The sequence below is a fragment of the Macrobrachium nipponense genome, chromosome 12 (assembly GCF_015104395.2).
Source record: "Macrobrachium nipponense isolate FS-2020 chromosome 12, ASM1510439v2, whole genome shotgun sequence".
Lineage (NCBI taxonomy): Eukaryota > Metazoa > Arthropoda > Malacostraca > Decapoda > Palaemonidae > Macrobrachium > Macrobrachium nipponense.
In genome coordinates this window covers 92,422,491-92,430,779 of record NC_087205.1, presented here as the reverse complement: position 1 = coordinate 92,430,779, position 8,289 = coordinate 92,422,491, and the positions used below count along the sequence as shown (strand labels likewise).

Below are 8,289 nucleotides of genomic sequence, written 5' to 3'. Positions count from 1 at the left end.
CTTCTTCTTCTTCTTCTTCTTCTTCTTCTTCTTCTTCTTGGTTCGCTGGTGATCTGAGCCCAGCTGATCTTCCACAACCATTTGTTGCCCTGGACGAAAATTTCGCCAGGGAGTTATCGTCTCATTACCCATCTGATAAGGCCTCTGAAGTCTTCTTCTCCGGTAAGGCAGGAAGGAGTCCATCTCCTCAAGGGACTCCTGATAAAAGGGGGTAGGGCAGGAAGGATTCCTTCTCCCTGAGGGACTCCTGATAAAAAGGGATTAAGACGACAGGTAAATCTGTGGACGGTACACTCGTCATCTTTCTGTTCACTTCGTTCCTAGAAATCCACATTTTTCTCGGGTCCCTTCTATAGAAGGACTTGAATTGGCGATAGTTCCGATTCCATTTTGGTTACTGTCGCGATAGTGTCGGCAGTCGACTAAATGGGTGTAATACTTCGAGTGATAATATTTGGGAGTTCGTATGTTAGTGTTGTCTTCACGCTGGAAGAAAAGAGAGGGCTTTAGTTTCTCTGCAAGGATCCCCCAAATATTTTGACCCCGTAGGGAGGTAGTGCCATCAGTGTACCTCACGCGTTGCATAGTAGGCATGACTTAATGATCTTTGCAGCGTCCTTTCATTCTCTTTCTCCCATCTTACTTTCCACCCTCTTTTTAACAATTGTTTCATAGTGCAACTGCTTTGAGGCTTACCTGCTGTTATACCTCTCAAACCTTTTACCATCGGTTCCCATTTCACCGCTTAATGATCTCATAGGTCCCAGTGCTTTGGCCCTTTGGCCTGAATCCTGTATTCTAATTCCCATATATTTTTTGAGAGATTGTGGACGTGTATAAATCATACCACATCTGCATGCATTGTACCCCAAAAGTGTTCTCTGTACCCAACATTATTCATGATAACCCAAAACATTAGTGGGAAACGTAGGCTGCGTTATACCCAATATTATTCATGATACCCAAACATTAGTGGGAAAAGTATGAGCTCTGTCGTACTTGTGTCGAATCGGACGATGACTTCCACAGCTGTACAATTTTGCCATACAGGGCCACTGGCATCTCATTATTATATATACATAATATATAAGTCATATCACATTTCCATGATTCATATACATATAAAGCTTTACAACTATATTTTTTAAGAAGTGTTCTATGAGTGGGAGAAAGGAGACTACTATCCAGAGACGTGTCATACACGTATAGCCTCTTCCCCGTCAGTTTCAAAACGAATCGAAGGCATAATATTTCTTCCTTTTTCGTGATACTCGGTGTAGGTTTGTCTTATTTTAATAATATAGCAGAAAATCTGCTTTTATTCTAGGCAGAAATGATCCAAAATTATCTTGAGCTTTTTTTCGCCTTTAGTTTTTAGATAACTCCTTTTAATCCCTTTATTTTTTTCTGTATTGTAGGTTTTCATCCCCATTATAAATGTGTGCCCCGTAAGAGGCTAGTGCCGTCAGTGTTCCTCATGCGGTGCACTGTGGGCATTACTTAAGGTTCTTGGCAGCGTCCCTTCGGCCCTTAGATGCAACCCCTGTCATTCCTTTTGCTGTACCTCCGTTCATATTCTCTCTTTTTTATCTTACTTCTACACTAGCAGTTGTTTCATAGTGCAGCTGCGATATTTGCCTCTTAATACACCTTTCAAACCTTTCTACTGTCAATTTCCGTTTCAGCGCTGAATGACCTCATCATAGATCCCAGCGATTGACCTTTGACCTGAATTCTCTATATTCTATTCTGCTTGTGCTTTACTTTCCCCTGCTGGGCTAGATATAGGTTGACTGGGTTCCCTATTCCAAGGGCCTCTGGGTCAGCAAAACAGAAAACACCGAAGGACAAAGATTCTCAGATAACCTCTTTTGTCCCTCCCGCCTTGACTCCAAATGCCCTCGCAAACAATGAATAAGGCCAGATGCCTCGATAACCTTTCTCCTCCTTTTGTTGGTACGGAATGTTGCTGTGTGTGTGTGTGTGTGTGTGTGTGTGTGTGAGTTTTTGGGGGCGATCTTTTGTACAGTGATTCTCTGTAGAATTTGCTCCTATATTTGCGTAGGGTTGTGAAGAAATGTTCCTAAAGTTGTATAGGTTTGTTCCTGCATTTGTGCAGGTTTGTGTAGCAATGTTAGTGTATTTGTGTAGGATTGTTCCTGTATTGTGCAGGTTTGTGTAGCAATGTTAGTGTATTCGTGTAGGTTTGTGTAGAATTGTTCCTGTATTTGTTTAGGTTTATGTAGAAATGTTAGGCTGTGTAGGTTTATGAAGAAATGTTCCCGTGTGTTTGCAGGTTTGTTCCTGTATTTGTGTAGGTTTGTGTAGGAATGTTATTGTATTTGTGTAGGTTCGTGAAGAAATGTTCCTGTATTTGTGCAGTTTAATGTAGAAATGTCGTGTATTTGTGTAGGATTGTTCCTGTATTGTGCAGGTATGTGTAGACATGTTAGTGTATTTGTGTAGGAATTTGTTTTTCCTGTATTTGTGCAGGAATGTGTTAGACATGTTAGTGTATTTGTGTAGGATTGTTCCTGTATTGTGCAGGTATGTGTAGACATGTTAGTGTATTTGTGTAGGATTGTTCCTGTATTTGTGTAGGTGAGTGTAGAATTGTTCCTATGTCTGTGTAGGTCTGTTGCTATATTTGTGCGGGTTTGTGTAGCAATATTAGTGTTTTTCTGTAGGTTTGTTTAGAATTGTTCCTGTATTTAAGTTTGACACATTTCTGGGCGCATTCCTAAACGCCTAAACCCCCCCCCCCCCTGCAAACTCATGGAATTAAAAGCACGAACGCAAAACCTTTTAAGAATCGGACCAAGAGCACCAGAAGAATCTCCCATTTCATAATCGATAGCTTAACGTAAACAAGCGATTTGTCGAGGGTCCTGTCGAATACGTTCGATGGCGGTGGCACCTTTTTAGGAGAAATCCATTATGGTAATCATCTAGATGGACATTGCTTGGCAGAATTACTTGGCAGGGAGCAGAAGTACCAGGATATAAGCCCGGTTAGGCAGGAGAACCAGTTTCTCTTGACGACCGAAGTCTACCCACCAACAACACAACAACAATAACAACAACAGGGTTTCGGAACAAGGTCCCCCATTCAAAAGACAGCCCTCTGTAGTGGGGTGGCGCTTGGACTGTGTTGGATTAAGGAGATAATTGTTCGAGAATAGCAAAAAGTTGGATCATGTAGCCGAGTGAGTGACTGGTTTGGTGTGAAAATGGGTCTTAAAAGATTTTGCTATGTGGCTGCTTATGGTCGGAGTGATATGAGAAATCAGAATAAGGAAATTAGAGGTAGGAGGAGCAGTCACTGGATAAAATGAAGGCAGCTCGTGTGACAGTGACGAGAGGGTGATGTTTTGTGGTGATAGTATAGAAGTAATTAAGGATAGTGAGAGGAACTTGCATGAACCGGAAAGTTTTTTTTGTTTTTTTTGTTTTGTTAGGCAGAAGAGAAATTTGAGATCATTCTGAAACACTGAATGTTTACATGGACATTGGAAGAATGTAGGAGTATGTTTTGTGTACGTAGCTATTAGGGAGTAAATACAACAGATCATTGTAGGGGGAGAGACTCTCTCTCTCTCTCTCTCTCTCTCTCTCTCTCTCTCTCTCTCTCTCTCTCTCTCTCTCTCTCTCTCTGTAGTAACCCACGATTTTGTAATAAGTTCAAGAATTGATAAACCGAAGAAGATTGTAAATGCGCAACAGTGTGTGTGTGTGTGTGTGTGTGTAGTTACCCACGATTTTGTAATAAGTTCAAGAATTGATTAAGACTGATTAAAAATATTTTCATATTGTAAATGCGCAACAGACTCTCTCTCTCTCTCTCTCTCTCTCTCTCTCTCTCTCTCTCTCTCTCTCTCTCTCTCTCTCTCTCAAAAGCTGTATCCAAGTAATGGGGGAGAATCTATCACCAGCATATATTTACCATAAAGAATTTACGACCCTTACACATCTCTGCAAATATCGTCACTTACCATCGTGGGATTCAAAGTATTTTGGCCACAGAAATTTAAATCACATACACACCTGTATTTAAACCCCACAAATAGCGAAGGTCGCCATTTGAACTTGGATGATAGATGCGTTTTTTTGTTTTTTTCATCTTTAATTCTTTTACGTCCTCGATATTTTGCAAATCGCAACTCCGGTTGACATGTTCAAGACAGTCATTTCGTAGCGATGAAGTTGGTATAGGACATAATCAGAAGGCAATTTAGTCCATATGCAGCGTTGTGTGGGGGCTCTCAGGTGTGGAGTCAAACACACACACACACAGAGCGAGAGAGAGAGAAGAGGAGAGAAGAGAAGAGAGAGAGAGAGAGAGAGAGAGAGAGAGATTTCGAAAACAGAAACAAAATAAAATGATATGCAGCAGTATATACAAGAATATCACCAGTATGAGAGAGAGAGAGAGAGAGAGACATTTCTGCAACACTAACAAAATAAAATGATAAGCAGCCATATATACAACCATATCACTATTATGAGAGAGAGAGAGAGAGAGGATTTCTACAACAGTTACAAAATAAATTGATAAACAACAATATATAAATTGATTAACAACAATATATACGAGAATATCACCATTATGAGAGAGAGAGGATTTCTACAACCCTAACAAAATAAAAAGATAAACAGCAATATATACAAGAATATCACCATTATCTGAGAGAGAGGAGAGAGAGAGAGAGAGAGAGAGAGAGAGAGAGAGAGACTTGATTATGCATGCATCAGGCAAACGAAGTGTGTGTGTGGTGCACTTGGCCGATTACTGTCGGTGACAATTGAGTTTTGCGTTTCGTATTTGACGGGAGAGATTGCTGGAGAAACTGAGCGCGACTGCGCACCTCGTACTGGTTCCCCCACGCGTCTTCTTCGGCCTCTGCTGTCCCCTACAGGAGTTCCTATCAATATTAGCTCTTGGCCCCTCCCCGGTAAAAAGAGAGAGAGAGAGAGAGAGAGAGCAAAGGAAGAGGACTTTCAGTACGGGCGCAAAATCCGAGACTACTGGGATATAATATAACAGTTCGAATTGAGCCAAATCCTGTTGCCTGCGTCTCTGTCAAGGGAAGCGCCCGAGACATTATAGTTACAATTAAGCGTAAGCTTGATTGAGGAAAATCGTCAGATAAGCGATAGAAGGAAAATGCCAGAAATCGTAAGAGAAATGATCGCAGGAAAATGAACAACTAGTCCACTGCAGGAATTTTGAAAGGAATTTCAACGATGCTGTAAAAACTTATCCTCGCCGTTGTAGTCTCCCGGCTGGCTGGTGTATATACAGGGGTGCGGCCCTCAGCCTTTGTTGTGGATCTAAAAACTTTTTTTTTTCGCATTCTCGCTCTTAGATAACAACTTTTAATCCCTTTATGTTTCCTTTTTATTTTAGAAGAAGTAGATTTTTCATTTTTATTTTAGGTAACGCCTTTTCTCGCTCTCACCGTTTCAAGAAGCATTGGCGAGTAGAATGTTTGGCGAACTCGATGTGAATTTCACAAGCGTGTATTTTGTTTTACTTGAGAAAGAGGGGTTTGAGGGAGTATCTTACTAGAAATCCTTGTCGTGTTTGTCTGTTTAATATACCAGAACGTAGTGCATTTTCCATGTCAGTTTCGTCAGGATGGCGGACTTGGGTCACTGGTGAGTAAAGGTTGTAAAAATCTAAATCTCGCAATATTCGATAAATTATATCTGCCTGCGCTGGCACTTACTGTCTTGAATTATATCTGCTTTCCGTTTCGGTCTCTAAGTCCTCTATTACCGTGAGAGGAAAGGAGCATTTAGCCCAAATTTTGGACCATTTCTGGTACCGCAAAATAGAGAGAGAGGCTCGACCAGACAGACAGCGGAGGAAGCGGTTGTCAGAGAGAGAGAGAGAGAGAGAGAGAGAGAGAGAGAGAGAGAGAGAGCCTTTGGACTGCGTTAAAAGTTCAGCTGGATTTATGCGATTTTTTCGAGTCTTATTCTTTTCTACTTCTTATTCTTTATTCATCCATTCGTCTTCTTCTTCTTCTTCTTCCTTCTTCTTCTTCTTCTTCTTTCAACTGCGCAGGTATTAAAGAGTTCGCTTCCAAGTTTCTGTAATGATATAAAATTGGATTCGGGTTTTTTTACGGCACACTGAATCATTTGAAATTGCCGACAGAAACCCACGTGCACGTCGTGCGTGTTTGAATCCAGAACAAGCGAATATATTCACGAATTCACCTCTGTGTCCGTGTTGAGAGTTGTATACACACTTGCACCATGTCATGATGTTTGTTTTTAAGTCGGTGCATACATTTTAGCGTATAAATGATGTTGTCTTAGCGTATAATGATGTTGTCTTAGCGTATAATGATGTTGTCTTAGCGTATAATGATGCTGTCTTCAGTGTCGTTCTTAGCGTATAATGATGCTCTCTGTAGTGTCGTTCTTAGCGTATAATGATGCTCTCTGTAGTGCGCTTAGTTCTAGTATAATGATGTTATCTGCAGTGCCGTTCTTAGCGTATAATGAGGCTCTCTCCAGTCGTTCTTAGCGTATAATGATGCTGTCTGCAGTGTCGTTCTTAGCGTATAATGATGCTCTCTGTAGTGTCGTTCTTAGTGTATAATGATGTTATCTGCAGTGCCGTTCTTAGCGTATAATGAGGCTCTCTCCAGTCGTTCTTAGCGTATAATGATGCTATCTGCAGTGTCGTTCTTAGCGTATAATGATGCTCTCTGTAGTGTCGTTCTTAGTGTATAATGATGTTATCTGCAGTGCCGTTCTTAGCGTATAATGAGGCTCTCTCCAGTCGTTGTTCTTAGCGTATAATGATGCTGTCTGCAGTCGTTCTTAGCATATAACGATGCTGTCTGCAGTGTCGTTCTTAGCGTATAATGATGCTGTCAGCAGTGTCGTTCTTAGTGTATAATGATGCTGTCTGCGGTGTCGTTCTTAGCGTATAATGATGCTGTCTGCAGTGTCGTTCTTAGTGTATAATGATGCTCTCTGCAGTGTCGTTCTTAGCGTATAATGATGCGGTCTACAGTGTCGTTCTTAGCGTATAATGATGCTGTCTTCAGTGTTGTTCTTAGCGTATAATGATGCTGTCTGCTGTGTCGTTCTTAGCGTATAATGATGCTGTCTGCAGTGTCGTTCTTAGTGTATAATGATGCTGTCTGCGGTGTCATTCTTAGTGTATAATGATGCTGACTGCAGTGTCGTTCTTAGCGTAGCAGTGTTGTTCTTCGTGTATAATGATGCTCTCTGCAGTGTCGTTCTTAGTGTATAATGATGCTGTCTATAGTGTCGTTCTTAGCGTATAATGTTGCTGTCTGCAGTGTTGTTCTTAGCGTATAATGATGCTTAGTGTATAATGATGCTGTCTGCAGTGTCATTCTTAGCCAATTGCATGCACCTTAAAAAAACACATGGACATTTCACCCGAGTTCTTACGAACTAATGTCTATTTTCTGTATCCTTCATTTTGCTTGGCGTGGCTTTTGTTATACTGTTTAACTTAGCAGAAGGAAAAGTTATCTCTTAAATTGTCACGTCTACAACCACTGCGTTTTCGTGCCAGTCTGCTTTTGTAATAAATTTCTTTCTGGTTTCCGGTACTTCTGCTTAAATATATCATTAGATTCAAGGTCGACAGTTTCAGTGGACCAGATAAGTTTTAATTGATGTCTCTTGGTGCACAGACTACATCCATCATTTCGATTCACTGCGAAAATTGCGTTTTTATTAGATATTTCCTTTTTTCATAAATGTTCAGAGCTTAGGTATATGATAATTTTGAATGTCATTTTTATATATATAGAAAATATCTCTAACCTTTGATTTTGCTAATTTTAAACAACAATTATATATATATTTTTTTTACTTTATTTAAAATGTAGAGTATTTGTTCTTTTTGTTTCATGATTTTGGACTTGGGTACACAGCAGGAATATAAATCAGGATTAGGAAAATAAGTTTGGTTGAACAAAACAAAAATCTGCTCTATTTAAGTAATTGAGCTGTTAGAATAGAAATATGGAAGCGGTTCAGGTATTTATTTGTAGAAAAAAAAAATTTATAGAATCAACGTATTTTGCTTGTATGTTCAACGATACTTGTACATGGTGGCTGCAGCTTCACATGCACTCTCTCCTGAGCCTGTTATTATATTGGGTCAGAATTTGTTAACACATCTTTCTGCTTATAAGGATGTGGCATTTTGTAACTCTCCATCAACACTTGTACACTTGTAGAAGTAAATGTAAACAGAAAAAGAGCGTCTTAAAACGAATACTCTTGTAG

General features: G+C 40.1%; 1 protein-coding gene across 1 annotated transcript in view; it reads left to right on the top strand.

Annotated features, from left to right (window-relative positions):
- Positions 1-8,289, top strand: part of LOC135224666 (mitogen-activated protein kinase-binding protein 1-like) — a 280,544-nt gene that overhangs the window by 222,088 nt on the left and 50,167 nt on the right.